Source organism: Rana temporaria, chromosome 2 (genome assembly GCF_905171775.1).
Source record: "Rana temporaria chromosome 2, aRanTem1.1, whole genome shotgun sequence".
Taxonomy (NCBI): domain Eukaryota; kingdom Metazoa; phylum Chordata; class Amphibia; order Anura; family Ranidae; genus Rana; species Rana temporaria.
Window position 1 is genome coordinate 221,712,614 of NC_053490.1, and position 20,264 is coordinate 221,732,877.

Sequence of the window (20,264 nt, forward strand, 5' to 3'; positions counted from 1 at the left end):
GTATGCCCTGACAAAACTTTTTGGAGATTTGTTGTTTAGGTTTTTATACAAATTATAACAAGGAGAAAAATAAAAGGAAAACTGGGAAGAGGGGGAAAAAAGGGATACAACTGAAAAAATATAGACGTGTAGAAGACACAAATGGAAACAGAAAACAGAAAATTCCGCGCTATCAATAGTAAGCAGCTCACACTACCAATGGACAATGGTGGAATACAAAACAAACATAAAAAGTGTAGCGCATAAAATTAATAGATCACCCAATGAAAGGATGAATAAATAGTGCATCAAACAAATGGTGAAAAAATTATGATGACAATATATCAACCAAATAAGTGATGTATATGTATAGATACTGGATGGTGTATATATAAATTCTAAATAAATATATGTTAAAAAAAAGCCCAATGTGATGAAAATTGGTGATAATAGTCACAATGCCTCGGAATGAAGTGTAGTAAAGAAATCCACCACCGATCATTGAAAGGAAGGCTTACCAGAGATACTGTATCCTAATGGACATATGCCCAGAGGGTCAGTAAAGCAGGGTATAAACCACTCTCAGGCCTGGATCATCGGCTGCAATTCTCATGGACTTCCGAGTGCACTTTCAGTGCAATTTCAAGTGCAATTTGCACTTGTAGTGCAAAGTGAATTTGCCTTTCATAAATGACCCCCAATGTGTGAAAAGAACTGTAAGATAACCATTTTATTTAGTGAAAGGACATTTGATTGGCACTTTATTGTGTGTTGAAGTCGAAGCAGGCTTCTAAGTAGGCTTTGAAGACGATTTGAAGATCCACTAAAGCAACATGGGGTACAAATTTTGAAGCAAAGCATCCCCTAAAGGCTAGTTTACACTTGCTTCAAAACATGGCGTTGGACACGCTTTTTTAAAGCACTCTGAACGCCATTTAAAGCACCTGTCACTAAATAAAATGGTTCAATCTAGTGGTGCTTCAAAGCATCTTCAAAGCCTCCATAGAAGTCAATGCCAAAGCTTACTTATAGCACCTGCAGCTTATGTGAGGCTTTTTGGGCGAATTTACACTTTCTCAGGCTTCAACACAGATTAAAGCGCCTACCGCTTCAACATGTTTGTTTGGTGTGTTTTTGATTCTTCTGTGATGCTGGGGTGATGCTTCAGTGGTGCTTCCATGATCCTGTGGTGGTGCTTTGATGATGCTTTGGTGGTGGTTCGATGAAGCTTTATGATGCTTGGCAGATGCCCTGTGTGTGTTGACATCTTATACCTGCATTACCTCCAAAACAAGCTAAAGCTGAATAAATGTTGTCATATACTTCTATGGAGGCTTTGAAGACACTTTGAAGCACCACTAAAGCGACATGGGGTATAATTTGCAAAGCAAACACAGGACTGTAAGCTAACCATTTTATTTAGTGATAGGTGCTTTAAATGGCGTTGAGAGCATATTTTGAAGAAAGTGTAAATGAGCCCTTATTCAACTATAGCTTTGCTTTGTTTTGGAGTAATTTCAGCTTTGAGATATCAACACAGACACACAGCATCTGCCAAGCGTTATTAAAGCTCTAACAAAGCATCACAGAAGCACCACCGAACCATCACAGAACCATCTCAGAACCATCAAAAACACATAAAAATAGAATGTTGAAGCAGTAGGCTCTTTAATGTGTGTTAAAGTCAAACAGGCAGCTTTCATTGGTGACAGACCTTTCACTGGTGCACTCAAACTTGCTCAAGTGGTGTTGACCCTGGAACTATCCAAGCACTATCAAATGGGAGGCTAATTGGCCACAGCTCAAAGAACCCCTGGCAACCACTGGAGAAAACCTAGGGTTCTATGGAATCCTGGTTGAGAATGGCTAGGGTATGTTAGGGCCATGTGTGTGTGTGTGTAGTGATACCCCTGTAGGGGCTGCTGAAAGTTGTGGCCCACCTGTCACCCTGCCCAGCCCGGCATTCACTTTCCAGTCACCTTGGAGACAATGGAAAATCCAGATGTTTTTTTGGAAAAGAGGTATCAGGCTAGATAATGAAAAAGAGCAGGTCATGTGAAATACAAGCTACCTCATGTACGTCCACTCTGTAGATCTTTTATGGTAATATTGGCACTAATAGTCCTTTAAAAGACAATGAGAGAATAAAGATCAAGGGTTAAAGTGAATGAGTGAGTGAATAACTTGTATAGCGCGAATGTTTGTGGGCAGAGCGTTCCATAGCCGTGGTCCTTGGACTGCAAATCTTCGTTCTCCCTTTGATTTGTAGCGGGACTTGGGGATGTGGAGAAGGTTTTGGTTGGTTGATCGGAGAGTTCGATTGGGGGTGTAATGCTTTATTTTCTCGCACAAGTATTGAGGAGCGTTTTCTTGTGCGCACTTGTGGGTAAGACAGGGTCTTGAATGTGACCCTATCCTTTACGGTTAGCCAATGAAGGGTCCTCAGTGAAGGGGTGATGGATTCCCAGGGTTTTTTCCTGTTACCAGTCTAGCTGCCGTGTTCTGGACGACTTGTAGACGCAATATCTGATATTTGGGTAGTTCAATATAGAGGGAGTTTGCGTAGTCGAGCCGGGAATTGATGATAGTTCCAACTACTACTGCTATGTCTTCTTCTGGGATGAAGGGGATGAGTCTACGCAGCAGTCGGAGGAGATGGTGGGATCCGCTGTCTACTGATCCTATTTGTGCATCCATCGACATTTCAGAATCGAAGATGACTCCGAGACTTTTGACTTTGGTGCTTGGAGTGATCAACTGTCCGAGGATGGTGGGTGGTGTCCATGAAGTCTCAGCTTTTGTCTTTCGGTTTGCGTGGAGGAGAAGGAGTTCTGTCTTTGATCCATTGAGTTTGAGGGAGCTCTCGGTCATCCAATCATCGATCAATGGGAGGCATTTTTCCAGACCGTTATATTGGTCTTTTTTCCCGTTAATGCGAAAGTATAGTTGAGTGTCGTCAGCGTATGAGTGGTAGCAGAGGTCCTGTTTACTGATGATTTTGAGGAGTGGGCGGAGGTAGATGTTGAATAACACGGGTGACAGAGGTGATCCTTGAGGGACTCCGCAAGAAATTGCCCGAGTTTCAGAGGTGAAGGCTCCTAGTTTCACTGTCTGGGAACGGGTGGCATGATAGTGAGGGTGGGGGGGCTGAGCTGGGGTTGGGGGAGTGGGGGTTTGCTGGGGGAAAGCGTGCAGGTTGTCCATGGATGAGTCCTGGATGGTGGATAGATAGAGCTTCTGTCACACACGTCCGTTACGCTTGAACATGTGTGTGGATTGCTCTGCTCTGCTTAAAGGGGAAACCCTGTCTCGTTCCAGTGGTTATAGGGAAGGAGTCATAAAAAGAGTAGCTTAACTGAGGCTGAAGGGGTGCAGTACATGGCATTACTCCTTTTTCTCGTATTTGTACCAATAAAGCTCAAGGTTGCTTTGAGAAACATCTGTTTTCCCAATCTAATGCCTTTTTTGCCAATAGTTAAGAGAAGTACAATTGGTATTTAACTGCCATGGACAATATGGATAACATAAGGTAATCTAGTAGTGTTGTCTTTGGCTTCTCTGTTGAGGAAGAAGTCTGTTCGGTCAAGGTGGATAAAACACTGGATTATTGGTAATCTAGATTATTGGTAACCAAATTCCTAACGAATTTGGTAAAGAGTTTTAGGTTTACTTTTAGAATTAGGATGAGAGGATAGTTGGAATCATTAGTTAAGTCTTTATTGCCTTTTGGTAAAAAATAATTCCTGATCACTTCCCTTGATTAGTATAATGTTACTATGGTTACATTATATTGCCCTGGTCACAATGTGTAAAAAAAAATAGGAAAAAAAAGGAAAACTATATATATATATTTTTTTATTTATTTATGAGTTTCTTTTTTTCTCCTACTGTCAGTGTCCCTGATCACCACCACACCAGTTATATGATAATGCTGTACTGCACTGGTGACAATATGTGAAAAAAATTGTGATTTTTTTTATTATTTCTTAATTCTCCATAAAATAATAAAAAGAAAATTACAACATCAAAAACTCACCATGCCTCCTACTAAATACCTTGGACTCTCTTTTTTCCAAATAAATGTAATTTGGGGGATATTTGTACTGTCCTGGCATTTTCAGGCCTCAAAAAATGAGTACATCAGGGTTGATCAATTTTCAGATATATACCATAGTTTGTGGACTCTAGCTTTCCCCAAGATTAATTAATATAGACTGATTTTGGGGTATTTTCCCCAAAGACATTAGCAGAATAGAAAAAAAGGGGAATATTACTGCACTCTCAAAAAGAATTGTTGACAAATAATAAATGAGCAGCAACTTCCTATGAGATATACACAGCATCAATCAATTATTCGAAAATAAGTTGTGCTAAACACATAAAAAAAAAATGTGAAAATTAAATAAGTGAGTCCATCCAGTGAAGTGATATCCATTGTGGTGATCCCACAATTATGATAAATGAAAGTGCACCAAGAAATAAATGATGATCAGAAAAGCGACTTCCACCTCTTATAGAATGGCCGCTTACCGGATCCCTATTATCTCCTATTATGGGAGATCACATACGCTTTCAGCTCTATACCCAGCCAGGGCCTTTGGTGAATCCAGGGAAAATCCCACTTCAAGAATTTCCACTGCCCCGATTAGCCACGGTTGTACAGGAAATCCAAAGAAAAATGCAGTCCTCCATAGCATAAAATCTTTTTGGCATTTATTGGTTTAAAAATGTAGTACACTTACAAGTATGCAAGTAGTTTCTGGCATAAAAACAAGCTGGCCGGTTCAAAGTTGCAGCCTGTAACTCCGGGACCTTCGCAAACGTGGTGACATTGGGGAGCTGAAAATTCTTGAAGTGCGATTTTGGGTATAGAGCCGAAAGCGCGCGTGATCTCTCGTAATAGGAGATCATAGGGAGTCGGTAAGCGGCCATTCTAAAAGAGGCGGAAGTCACTTTTCTGAACATCACTAATTTCTTGGTGCACTTTCATTCATTAACATTGTGGGATCACCACGGATATCACTTCACTGGATGGACTCAAGTACTTATTTAATTTTTACAATTTTTATTTATTATTTATGTAGCAGAATAGTTACATAGTACATAATTACATAGTAGGTGAGGTTAAAAAAAGACACAAGTCCATCAAGTCCAACCTATGTGTGTGATTATATGTGATTATATGTCAGTAAAATACACTTTGACCTAAAATAAACAATTATTTACAATAACAATTATTAACAATTATTTATTTGCACATTTTTATAACAAACAAATAAAAAAAAAGTGTGTGTTTTTTTTTTTTTTTTAATTTTCAGGCTTTCTTAGGGCTGGCTTTAGGATGCTTTAGGATGCGACTATACAGCCCTTCCACCATGAGATTTTTACTACTATTCAGAACTCTGTTAGAGAGATTTCCCTCACTTACCCTCACCATGGCAACAGTTTCACCAGACAGTAAGCAGGGGGAAAAATATGCAACAGGGACACAGATACCAATAAAAAAAATTTTTTGGCTGGACATACACCTTAGGAATTGATCTTTGCACAGTATCATTGCTGTTTGCATAACTCTACTAAATAAGTCTTGTAGATTCTATCTCACATGCACATGTAATATAATTCATTTTGATAGAACCAAACATTCCACCTGCTAAATAATGCAATATATTTATATACCAGATTTAATCAGAGATAGCTATGATACTGTGAAATGTCTTTATTTTATGCTACATATTACTCCCTGCTGTAGGGTCACATAAAATTTGAGAACAAAACAATGCTTTATCACATGTAATACATCTCAACACTTTGTCAAGTCTCACCAAGGAGGACTGACTGTAGTCTGGCAATCCCAGTCTCTGCACTTTTAATTAATTTTACCTAGTGACCTTTACTTAATAAAAACATCAAAGAAAAATGTAGACTGGCTATACTGTTTATTTTTTTGTACATTTAGTAGTGTCTGTATATAAAAAACAAAATAAAAAAAAAACAGTTTTTATGTGCCTGTAAAATAAATGTAAAATATATATATTTAGAACTGTAAAGACAACAATACCAATAAATTGACAACAACCATTTGTTTCAAAAAAATATTACCTATGCAAGTATGCATTCTTAACTCAGAAAGGTACCTTGTTTTGCTCTAAATTCCTTTTATTTTTTTATTTATTTTTGCTGCTGTAATCTGACTTCTTGTTAGAGGCATCCATTGTCCATGGTTTCACTGTATGTACAGTTATGGCTGAAATTGTTGGCACCTCAGAATTTTTTTCCAGGAAATCAAGTATTTCTCACAGAAAAATATTGCAGTAACACATGTTTTGCTATACACATGTTATTCCCTTTGTGTGTATTGGAACAAAGCAAAAAAAGGGAGGAAAAAAAGCAAATTTGACATAATATCACACAAAACTCCAAAAATTAGCTGGTCAAAATTTTTGTCACTCTTTCAAAATTGTGGATAAATAAGATTTTTTCAAGCATGTGATGCTTCTTTAAACTCACCCGGGGCAAGTAACAGGTGTGGGCAATATAAAAATCACACCTGAAAGCAGCTAAAATGGAGATAAGCTCACTTAGTCTTTGCATTGTGTGTCTGTGTGTGCCACACTATGCATGGACAACAGAAAGAGGAGAAGAGAACTGTCTGAGGACTTGAGAACCAAATTTGTGGGAAAATATCAACAATCTCAAGGTTACAAGTCCATCTCCAGAGATCTAGATTTGCCTTTGTCCAACGTGTGCAACATTATCAAGAAGTTTGCAACCCATGGCACTGTAGCTAATCTCTCTGGGCGTGGATGGAAGAGAAAAATTGATTAAAGGTTGCAACGCAGGATTGTCTGGATGGTGGATAAGCAGCCCCAAACAAGTTCCAAAGAAATTTAAGCTGTTATGCAGGCTCAGGGAGAATTAGTGTCAGCGTGAACTATCCATCGACATTTAAATGTAATGAAACGATATGGCATATGAGACCCAGAAGGACCCCACTGCTGACACAGAGACATAAAAAAGCAAGACTACAGTTTACCAAAATGTGCTTGAGCAAGCCAAAATCCTTCTGGGAAAACGTCTTGTGGACAGAGGAGACCAAGATAGAGATTTTTGGTAACGCACATCATTCTACTGTTTACCGAAAACGGAATGAGGCCTACAAAGACAAGAACACAGTACCTACAGTGAAAGATGGTGGAGGTTCAATGATGTTTTGGGGTTGTTTTGCTGCCTCTGGCACTGGGTGCCTTGAATGTGTGCAAGGCATCATGAAATCTGAGGATTACCAAAGGATTTTGGGTCATACTAGAGCCCAGTGTCAGAAAGCTGGGTTTGCATACAAGATCTTGGGTCTTTCAGCAGGACAATGACCCCAAACATACATCAAAATGCAACCAGACATGGATGGCAACAAAGCACTGTAGACTGAGTTCTAAAGTAGGCAGCAATGAGTCTAGATCTAAATCTCATTGAACACCTGTGGAGAGATCTTAAAATTGCTGTTGGGAAAAGCACCCTTCCAATAAGAGAGACCTGGAGCAGTTTGCAAAGGAAGAGTGGTCCAAAATTTTAGGTGAGAGGTGCAAGAAGCTTATTGATGGTTATAGGAAGCGACTGATTTCAGTTATTTTTTCCAAAGGGTGTGCAACCAAATATTAAGTTAAGGGTGCCAAGAATTTTGACCAGCCCATTTTTGGAGTTGTGTGTGACATTCAGTGTTGTTCATCTTCCTTTTAAAAAGTAACTAGTTACAATTACAAGTTACTTGACCAAAAAAGTAAGTGAATTAGCGACTCAGTTACTTTTTAGGCAAAGTAACTAGTTACTCGGAAAAGTAACTGAGAATTTTTTTTTTATATTCTACAATGCTATTACATCTTTAATATCAAAGATGTTTATATTAACTAATTGAAGAATAAAAACACTATATACAGTATTTTACAACATTTCGTACTGTGTACAATTATTATTAATATCATCATCACACTCCACCTGCCCAGGCGGCAGCAATACTGTACAATATAGATTCAGTGTGCAGTGTGAGTGACACTTCTGCAGTGCACACTGAATGTATATTGTACAGTATTGCTGCCTGGGCAGGTGGAGTGTGATGATGATATTAATAATTGTACACAGTATTGCATTTGCTGGGCCTGCCGTATACTGTATAATACTGTATAACTGCACTACAAAATTCCTTTACAAATAATGCATATTTTAAAATGTTATTACTAATAACTTATTAGTAATAAGTTATTACTAATAAGTTATTAGTAATAACATTTTAAAATATGCATTATTTGTAAAGGAATTTTGTAGTGCAGTTATAGAGTACAGTACAGTATATATGAATCTATATTGTACATTATTGCTGGACACTGGAGTGTGATGATGATATAATTAATTGTACACAGTATTGCATTTGCTGGACATGTGGAGCGGTCTGGTAGAGTGTCACACTGTGTGACACAGTCCACCGGACCGCTCCACATGTCCAGCAAATGCAATACTATGTACAATTAATTATATCAACTCCACCTGCCCCAGTGCCCATCACTGCCCAGGCTGCGCCAGCAATACTGACATGCGGGGTGTGCCCAGGCAGCACACCCTAATTACTTGTGCTCATTGCTGTCCCTGGCACTCCCTGCTAATTCAGCCATCAATACAAAAGTCCAATTCGTCACCCACACTCTCCAGTCTGCAGCTATTTAAAAAAAAAGATTCTCTGGTACTAGGCCGCTCTCTGTCCCCCCCCCCCCCCCAGGCCCCCACTCCCCGTTCCAAGCAATCCAAACTGCTCGGCTCCTTACCTGCGCAGGGCCATGGTCGGTGCAATGCTGTTGCTGGCAAGGTGAGGTGACTTTCGGACCGGCGGTGGATGGTGGAGCGGAGCCCCCCCCCCGGGGGACAGGGGAGATGTCGGCGGCTGTCGGCTGAGGTGAGGAGGTGAGCCAGACTGAGACTCACTCCCTCCTCGTGACACACACTGGCACTGCTACAGCAGCCTCAGGGCGGGCGGGACTCGGAGACTCCAGCCGCATGCATGCTCCAGGCCAGCGCCACCCACGACGAGTGACGACGAGTCACTCCAACGTCGTCACGTCGACGAGTGCGTCACATGACCCGGCCACCCAATCACAGGCCAGCTCCATCCCGCCCTGACAGAGTGACAGTGACACTGACGTGTCATGTCACAGACAGTCTGAGACGCTCTAAATAATTTCGGTAACGCAGCGAATCTAACGGCAACGGCGCTCCCGCTGGGGCAAATGTAAGTCGTTACATTACTCATTACCCCCTGAGGGGCAATCGTTACGTAACGGCGTTTATTTAAACGCCGTTACTTACAACACTGGTGACATTATGTCCAATTTGCTTTGTTTCCTCCTTTTTATGTTTTGTTCCAATACGCACAAAGGGAATGAACATGTGTATAGCAAAGTATGTGTTACTGCAATACTTTTATTTGAGAAATACTTGATTTTCTTGAAAAATGTCTGGGGTGCCAACAATTTCCGCCATGACTGTAGGAACATAACCACATTCTCTTGCTCTCTACTGAGATTGACTAAGGACTGCTGGCTGCGGGAATTATAGTGTGCATAGAGCAGATCACATGGCTGAAATGCATTTGGATGCTGATCCCCCCCCCCCCAAAAAAAAAAGGGAGGGGAAAAGGAAGCATTTTGGAGCTTACAGGGGATGTTACAAGGAGGTATAGAAACAAAAAACTCAGAGTAACAAATGAGTCAATGAAAAATTGATTAGAGCACCATTTAAGTGGAGCTCCAGGCTCTTTCAGAAAACCTTAAAAGTCAGCAGCTGTCAAAATCAGGTAACTGACCCCCCCCCCCCCGCCCGAAAGGTGCCAAATGTGGCAGAGGAGGAGTGGAGGAGGCAAAAAAGGGGAGCTTTCCTATTTAGATGGAGTTCCGCTTTAAGTAGTGGATCTGTATGGAAGATTTTTCAAAAACAATGATATTGCTTAGTGTAACTTTAATATGTAATGTTTTATATTTAACATGTTCCAACTCATGACCTAAAATTTGTTTTGACAACATAAAGAACAGAGAAAACTAATTATCCGCATTGCATAGCAAGAGATGCAATACATTTACAGTTCCAATTATTTTACTCTAGGAAACTACACACATTTATCAAATTAATATTAATGCAGGGGGTCACAGAGAAAACAGGAAACATTATTATGTTCTTTAAAATTATCTACACTCTAATAGCATAGAACATGGAACATGAATTTCAACAATTATTTGTACTTGTGTTTATTATGTAAGGCAACAAATTACTCAGAGAAGCAAATATATCAGAGAACCAGGGAGAAGAGAGAAAAAATAGTAGAAAAGAGTAAAAGGGGAGAGAAAAATGGGGGTCTAAACAAGAGGAGATGGCTCACTCAAATGTTGATTTCCAGACTGAAACTAAATAAAACAATTTCTCTCAGTTATTTCATTTCTACAGTTATGATAGGCATATGTCTCCCCAAAAATGACAGGGCTTGAAGATGTGTGTCTGTCATTTGTAGTGCAGAGTCCTTCTTCTATTTCTCATATGACTCAACAGAAGGCCTGAAGCTACACATTCCCTCTATGGCTGACTGCATAGAAAATGAACAACCCTCTGTAAGCAATAACAAGCACTTCCAATACTGGAATTGCCAGTTAGCTCCTAGAAGTCTCTCTCAACATCCCAGTATCAAGCTGGACTGTCACCATATCCCTTGTCAATCCTCCTGGGACTTTACCTATTTCATTATTCCAACAAATACTAATTTGGTGTTTGGAAGTGGGCATTTAAGTGGTGTTTCCCTTATAATAAAGCATACACAAATTTGTAAAAACAAACGTTTATTGAAATATACATAGAAGATACATATCCAAATACATAAAGGGGGCTAACAAAGAGTCCCCTATATCTATAAAATTGCCACATGTGTAACAAAACATCAAATAGTACAATATACAGTTGTGTTCAAAATTATTTAACCCCCCACTGAAATTGATTGTTTTGGCCAGTTTGACATTGATTTTGATCATTCAGTCATCCTGCTTACAATTAAATCAAAGAGGCACGTGTAGGTCAGATAAATATAACATAACATTTATAATAAAATAACCACAAATGTCTTTTCTGTGCTTACATCATTATCAGTTTTATTCAACCCCCAAGTGACATTCAATCTTAGTGCTTAGTACAACATCCTTTTACAGTTAGAACAGCTTTTAAACTTGAAGCATAGCTTGAGACAAGTGTCTTGCAGCGATCTACGGGTATCTTCGCCCGTTCGTCATGGGCAAAAGCCTCCAGTTCAGTCACATTCTTAGGCTTGCGCACTGCAACTGCTTTCTTTAAGTCCCACCAGAGGTTCTCAATCGGATTTAAGTCTGGTGACTGCGATGGCCACTCCAAAATGTTCCAGCCTTTAATCTGCAACCATGCTCTAGTGGACTTGGAGGTATGCTTGGGATCATTGTCCTGTTGAAAGGTCCAACGTCTCCCAAGCCTCAGGTTTGTGACGGACTGCATCACATTGTTATCCACTATCTCCTGGTACTGAAGAGAATTCATGGTACCTTGCACACGCTGAAGCTTCCCTGTACCTGCAGAAGCAAAACAGCCACAAAGCATGATTGAACCCCCGCCATGCTTCACAGTAGGCAAGGTGTTCTTTTCATCATAGGCCTTGTTCTTCCTCCTCCAAACATAGCGTTGATCCATGGGCCCAAACAGTTTCATCAGTCCACAGAACACAATCCCAAAACTTCTGTGGTTTGTCCACATGACTTTTGGCATACTGCAGTCGACTCTTCTTATTCTTTAGAGACAGCAAGGGGGTGCGCCTGGGAGTTCTGGCATGGAGGCCTTCATTACGCAGTGTGCGCCGTATTGTCTGAGCAGAAACTTCAGTACCCACATCTGACAAATATTTTCTCAGTTCCTCAGCAGTCACACGGGGACTTTTCTCCACTCTACGCTTCAGGTAGCGCACAGCAGTCGAAGTCAGCATCTTCTTTCTGCCACGACCAGGTAGCGTTTTAACAGTGCCCTTTGCCTTGAATTTGTGAATGATGCTTCCTATGGTGTCTTTTGGTATGTTTAACATCTTTGCAATCTTCTTATAGCCATTGCCCTTCCTGTGAAGAGTAATCACCTCTTCTCTTGTCTTCCTGGACCATTCCCTTGACCTCACCATGTTTGTAACCACACCAGTAAATGTCTAGAAGGAGCTGAGTATCACAGTCATTTTAAAGCTGCCTAATTAATGCTTATTAGGCTTTATTGCTGCTCCCTGACATCCACAGGTGTTTTCAATACCTGATTGAAATTGAACTTCAATGAACCTCTGTTCCTCAGAGTGGTAGTCTTTAAGGGGTTGAATAATTGTGTAAATGAAGAATTCACAAAATAAATATTTACTACTGTATTACAAAACCGATTGATGTCATTTTAGTTGCATATGCTTCTTTAAGAAGTCCTTGTAGGATTTCATTCTGAATACAATTACAAATGTACACTAAATTCCCTAAAACCCTTTACAGCATTGGGGGGTTGAATAATTTTGAACACAACTGTAAAAACTTGTCACAGCATAATGTGAAATGGGTGTTGTATGCAGTGCCCAGGGTAGAGATCGCAAAATGCAACCCCCCTGGGGTCGGAGCTAGTAAATGCATCTGCAGCACACAAAAACATGAAACCAAGTGATGGTTGCAGAGTGCACCAGTATTACCATGTACATTTGTGGTTGGCCATCACAATGATCACAAAGCACACAGCCAATTAGATTGCTTTGATGACAGCTTGGTTCGCAGCCAATAATGAGTAACCTGGCTGCCCAGGGGTGATTTCTGAAGATTGTAAATGGTGCTCTGGAACTAACTGAAGCTGATCTTGGTCCTGCTTAAAAACCTCCTTTGATCTGCGGGCTGCAGCGCTGATCATTGTATTTTGACAGTGGAGGAGTCCTGCTGTCAGAGTACAATAGCACAGAGGTGGAATTTCCTCCATTCACCTTGTTTTGCGTGGATGCAGGGATCTGTTCAGCCTGCTGTAAAAAAAAAACAAAAAATAGCATGTACTAGGGTTGCACTTATACTGTTATTGTTGCTGATACCAAGCATTTGCAAGAGTACTTTTACTTGTGCAGATGCTCCAATATCTCAAACCAAAAAATTGAGCTCATACAAAATGAATGGGCTCAAATCGCACTGAAAAGAAACACATGTGATTTGAACAGAAATGTGGTGCGCAGTGGCGTACCTATGGGGGCAGGGGGGCTCTCCGCCCCAGGTGCCACACATTGGGGGTGTGTCAGGCTGGCTATCAGAGCTGGGACAAGGCAGTGGCGGGTGCAAGAAAGGTGCTCTCTGTCAGTACCTGTGCTGGCTATCGTTCACTGCCGAACCAGTAGAATTTCCATCCATCAATGGCCAGCTTTAGTAGCTCCTGTTGTTTTCTTATGCCTGGGGAGCTCACTAAGCCTCCATGTACAGGAGTTCTTTAGGGCCCATTCACATGTGTTACAGACATGTTTGTCCTATGCAGGGCTCTCTTTCATCAGCAGAGGGATGTACGGGCATTGTGTGCATCCCTGTGCCAGCATCCCATTCACTTCTATTGGAACCCACACCTGAATGTCATATTAGATACAGTGCACACAACGCCTATGTACCCCCGTGTTGATAAAAGACAGCCCTGCATGGGAGATGCATGTTTGCACCCCTTGTGAATGGGTCCTTACTAAAAATTGAATCTGAAATAACAGTTGTCTCCACAGCAATTAACAGTGACATGAAACCTGAAAGTATGTTACTGTTACCTGTTTGCTGAGTAGTTAGAGGCAGCCTCATCAGCACAGAGACAGGAGAAAACAGCACTCAGTTTGGCTGAGCAGGTAGAGAGAAGGGGGTCACTATGCAGAGGAGGAATAGGCTCTGAGATCATCTAGAGCAGGGAGAGATCATAAGAGGCTAGGGGGGGGTGGAGTTGGTGATGGTGGAGGTGGTGATCTCCCACAGACAAATCGGGACAGTGTGAGAGATAAAGCAGGAGTGATAGAAATGACTGGAGATGGAGGAGAGAAGCCGCTGACCAGGAGCAGGAAAGTTGTATGCATGTAGACTAAATCAGGAAAGGACTTATAGTTGAATCAGAGAAATTTTCCATAAGGGGGTTTTTAGGCAGCTCAAGTAAAAAGTTTGGATGCAATGTATATAAAAGGTTTTATTTGGGATAACACGTACAAAGAGGGGAAAGGGAAGTAAAATTAAGATATGAGTTGCGGTATTACAAAAGCATTAAAATTCCATACATTGACAGTACACAACAAATATTTGTAAGGCTTGATACTATGAACATAAGCATATACAAATAAGTCCTAATGCGTTTCGACCCTAAGGGTCTTCTTCAGAGGTTTTGGTTGTTACTGAAAAGAAATTTACAAAAAATCATTAATATTATATATTTTATCAAATAAATTGAGGTAGAAAATCAATGGAAAGGATTTTTTACCAAATTGATGAGTATGGAACAGTCCAAATCAAGCTTCCTCGTCGCAACAGAGGAGGACCCGTTGGTCCCCTGGATGATGTGCTGACCTGAAGGCTCTCCCCTACTATCAAGTGATCAAGTGTGACTCTACAGGAGATCACCGGATGCTGGGCGACGCCCGAAAAAGTGGTGGGTAGAGAGGGAATGGGAGGGGGAGTTGTTTGACACCTGCAGCGAAAATGATTGAGAGGTATTATTAAATTTTATTAGGGTTATTCTGGTGTGTGCACATGTATGTATGAACTTTATAGTTGATGTCTTCCCAACCTCATGTGCCAAACCTGCTCCACTCTACTTTTGCTGAAGGACTAGTAAAGTGCACTGTGCACAAAGCCGATCTCTGCCTCTGCCGATCTCTGCCTGTGTTACATTCTGCAGCACATTCTGTCTTGTACCCAGCAAATTGTGCTCTTCTTACATTAAATCCCTCCTGCCCACCCTACTGGCCCTGGTTGTATGGCGCTTGTATATTTGTCTATACAAAGCCTAGGTGTGGAATGAAGCCCTGAGGAAGTGGCCATTGCATCGGGAAATATGTTGGCAAGCTCCATACAACACCCATTTGACATTATGCTGTGACAAGTTTTTATAGTATACCATTTGATGTTTTGTTAGCCCCATTCATGTATTTGTATATGTATATTTCAATAAACATTTGTTTTTACTAATTTATGTGTATGCTATATCATCGGGGAATTACCACTTAAATGCCCACTTCCTGTCCATTTTTAGGGCTGGGATTCCCTGTTCGCAAACAAGCCTGTTCCGAGCTTGGGACTCTGACTATATATTCCTACAGCACTTTACATATTGCCGTATTCTCGTAGCACTTACGCCGACGTATCTACAGATATGCCGCGTAAGTGTAAATGTGCGCCGACGTATCTCTGCGCTGTACCCATAGAACTACATACGCCTGAAAATAGGCTTCTTCTGACCGACGTAACTTTCCTACGCCAGCGTAGCGTGGGTGCATATTTACGCTAGACCCATCTGGCGCTCCCATTGATTTCCTATTCAAATATGCAAATGAGGTAGATACGGCGATTCACGAACGCACGTGCGCCCGGCGCAGGCTACGCGCGGTGTGTGTAAGTTGTACGTCCGGCCTAAAGTTACCCCTCATAAAGCAGGTGTAACTCAGCAACAGACGTGCACAGGTCAGCTGGAATGAATCGGAGGTGTATCGCATCTTCAGATTCAGTCCTGATGCCAACCTGGAATTAGCCACAGCCCTGCATGATGACATTACCAGCAAGACACAACGCTCACATGCAGTGCAGCCACTGGTCAAGGTATTGGCAACACTGCATTCCCTTGCAAGTGGATCTTTTCAATGTACAAGTGAAGTCGTGTCTGGGATGTCACAATCCAGCATGAGCAGATGCGTGCACCAGGTTGTCCCCGCAATCCTCACACGCATGTCCCACCACATCATCAAACCCACCCATGAGCATCTGCGGCAGAAGGCAATGCATGATTTCTACAGAATTGCAGGATTCCCACGCACCGCATGGGCCATTGATTGCACACGTGACACTACGGCCCCCCTGTGCCACAGAGCACATATACCGTAATCGTAAGCAGTGGTATTCCATCAACGTACAGGTGATAGCCGATGCCCAATGCCTCATATGGCAACATCCCCACAGAATTTGAACAGAACGTGTACAGGGACAGCTGGCTGGTTGGTGAGTGACATGGGTGTCAGGCATGACTGTCTGACCCCATGATGCAGACATCAGGAGGGGCACATGCACGCCTAACATCCTCCTGTCTTTTCCCTTCCAGGTGACTCGGCATATGCACTTGGGCCCCATCTCATGACTCCATACCGGAATCCCCAAACCAGAGGAGAGAGAAGATACAATGCTGCACACATACGTACCCGTGCAGTGGTGGAGCGCACATTTGGCATCCTGAAGTCCCGTTTCCGATGTCTGGATAAGTCTGGGGGGACCCTGTTGTATTCCCCAAACTTTGTGTGCCAGATGATCAGTGCATGTTGCATGCTGCACAACTACGCCATGAGAAAGGGCCAGGAGATTGACAAAAGGCACTCATTTGCCCTGTCGTGGGCTACGCCTGGTGCCAAGGCTCCTGCTCCTCAGTTGCCTGGGGGGAGCCTCGGGTGGGGGGGTGAGGCATCTGGAGGAGGATCATCCCCTGGTCTCTCCATGGCTGGCTGGCTGCCCTCCAATGCCAGGGCAATGCGGGTGAGGACCGCATTTGTCTCCGCCTGCATCCTCCCCTCCGTCTAGATGGCAACCATGTTTGCCTGTACCGCCACTGCCAGGCTCTTGACCTCTGCCACAAGGTCTGCTGTTGTGGCCTGCAGCTCCCCAAGGTAGGTGACCACTGCAGCGCAGTTGCCACTGACATCCTGCAGGCCGTCTGATATCTGTGCCGAGGAGGCCAGGCTGTCTGCCACCCGGCGCAGGTCCCCGGCTATTGCACCCATATGGCGGGTCTGGCAGGCCTGGTCCCTTGCAAGATGTTCCTGGAGGGAAGCAGGAACACCCCTTGTCTTCTGCGTCGCCTTGCTGGGGGCAGAAGAGGCTTGGGGCCGTCTGTATGGGGAGGCCCTTGAGGGGTTTCCCCTGCTGGGGGCTGAGCCTGAGGGGCTTCCCCTGCTGGGGGCTGAGCCTGAGGGGCTTCCCCTGCTGGGGGGGAGGTCTGAGAGGGCCCGGGCAAAACGGAACACTCCTCATAGTAGAGGCAAACCTCCTCATCCATATCCACCATCTCCTCCTCAACAACCTCTAGAGGAGAGGTGTGGCCACTCCCCTCCACCGCTGGATCTTGGCTTCCCAGGGGGTCAGGCTAAACCACATGTTCCGGGGATGGTGTGGGACGGCCACCGGCAGCAGATGGCCCCGCTCCCTCCAGCACATCTGTGGATGACACAAAGCATTCACATGTTGGTGGATGCACACACTTGTCACATGTTCCCTTGCACCCCCTCACATGCTACACACCGGATGGGGGATAAAAAGCACTTACCTGTCCTCGAGGCCCGATCAAGGGAGTCAAAGCCCTCCAGGCCCTCCAATTGCTCCCTCTCCAGACACCTGGTGATCACCTCCTCCTCCGGGGTCAACCGCACATCAGATGGTGGTCCACCCTTCTCATGGCTGCCACTTTATCCCGGACATGCCGCCGCAAATCGTTTATTTTTTTGTTAATGTCCTTGGCCAAGGGCATTAGCATCCAGGGTGATCAGCTCCAGGATTTCTTGCTTCTTTGCCCTGCTAGTATGGCGACTCTTGGCGCCATGGAGGAATACATCATACCTCTCTATGGCCGAGATGAGAACAGCCTTCTCATCTGGACAGAAATTTTTCTTCCTACTGTCTTTCTCTGACTCCACAACAGCCATTGCTCAGCAAAAGTACCTTGCTTCAAGGGGGGAAATAAGCAGGATGTACATTTGCGCCGGATGGGCGTATGGCTAGGCGTATTTATGCGCTTGGCGTATGCCGGTGGGCCGGCGTATCCCAGGAAGTTGCGCCGGCGTAGTTGTGAGCATGCGCACAGGGGAGAGATCATACGTCCACGCCACTGCGCATGCTCCGTTCATTATACGCCGGGCGTAAAACACTGCTCCACGCTCGGACCAACATTAGCATAAGGTCACACCCACTTACACTTACGCTGGCTTATGCCTTCGAAATTACGTTACGCCGGCGCAACGTTGGGAGCAAGTGCTTTGTGAATACTTTGCTTGCCTCTCTGTGTTACGTCGGCGTAGCATATATGAGATGCGCTACGCCGGCAAAAATATGCGCCGATCTACGTGAATCTGGGCCATAGAGTTTAAAAATACTCCTGTATTTTATTTTGATAATTTTCAAAATCTATGGACAATTAAAATATGTATAGAAAAAAAAACACGTAAAACATGTTTGTGACAGAGACTTGTGATTGCAATCATATACTATATTATACACTACACTCAATATATATTGATTGAATGGCACAATGCGATTACCATCTGATACATTTCACATCATCTCATAATGATTACATCGAATGATATTTTCATGTGTTTTTTCTCCTGCCATGTGTTTCACTGACTGCATATCTGCTTCTTTATAAGTATTATATTAGTATAGGATCACCTGACACCCAGTAAACAGTGTCCTTATTGCACAGTGCAGACTGTATGAAATAATAAGGTGTCTTGCCCAGGATCTCACAAGTAAAATTGTTAGAAACTGGGCTGTTTATGGCCAGAAACTGGGCTGTTTATGGCCAGGCTAAGCTAGTTTCTGAAACATAACAGAAAGAGGATACATCCCAAATACCCAAAATATATTTTTACAAACCAGAATCATAGAAAAATCTTACAGACAATAAAATTATATTTACATGCTCTCAAATGATATGTGTGAGGACCGTCAACTTTTCCGAACCAAGGTTTGGAGACCTGGATGCCACGATTAGTATAGTTAAGAATCAAGTATACCCATTACGTGTATTTGAAGATATTGGGGACCACAAGGCCACCATTCTCTATTCACTGTATAAAGTGAACATTCAAAAGGCCTGTAAGTAACCCAAATAAGGTGCAAAATATTTTACTTAGGTTAACAGGTTATATTGCAAGCACTGCTCAGTGACTTAACAGTGAATGGTGGAATTCATTTTAAATTAAGCCCCACTCACATAACAATGGAAACAGAAGAAATGCAGATAATACTACATATGGGGTTTACAATTATATCTGTCTGGGGTCATTGTTACTGCTATATTTCTAAGCAAAATAGGTAAGCAAGTATGATGCATCTAAGTTTTTTTCTCTGTAATGAAAACATTGCAAATGAAATAATGAGTTAACATATTTTTGCTTCTTACTTTGCTTGGAAATTATCATTCTTACCAACTAGCAAAATGTAAATGATCATTATCAGTAATATTATTAAATTTGGAGACCTGTTATCAGTTTCTCCAGTTGTTCTCTGTGTTTGTTTTCTTTTGTTTCCATCCTGCTCTTTTCTTACTTCTAACATTCAGAAGGCACTGCTTCTGGAAATTAAATTTTGCAGATAGTGGCTTGTTTTATTAAGATTTTTTTTTTTTTTACCACATAATTGTCTTGGACCTGCCTTAATGGAAATGTAATTTGACTGGTTCTGTGTTAAATAACAATCAGGTTTGCTTTGACAAAGACAGAAAGTGTCTTATTCAAAAGTTGGCACTGAACAATCTAAATGCTAATGTGAGAAATTTGGGGGAAATAGTGTTGCTATAAACATCTGTGTTAACGCTTCATTTTCAAGTGGTTTTCTAGTATCCCTCAGCCATCTCTGGCAAAATACAAAAGTATGTTCTGGGCATTATTACTGTTTTTAGCTTGGTTACACCCTTTAAATCCTACTTGCACACTGCTATACTGATACTAAGATTAGGAGTCACAACACACATAGGTGAGGTAAAGGGAGTGACTCCTACCTCTCCTGCCTCTGCATTAGCTTTTGCAGTCTGCAAGACCAGTTGTCAAACTGATAGTTTAGCCATGACAATGCTGCTCTATTTCTAGGGGATATACAGAGTGTAGGAGACCATTGCCAAAGTAACAGTAATTACTCTGAGAGATCTGGTTTCCCAGTGTGGACAGATGGGGGTGGGAGAGCTAAGAGTCGAGGGGTAGGTGTGACGCTCTCTTCTATCCTCATCTTTCAGGTCCATTACCTATAAGCTAGAAGGTAGAC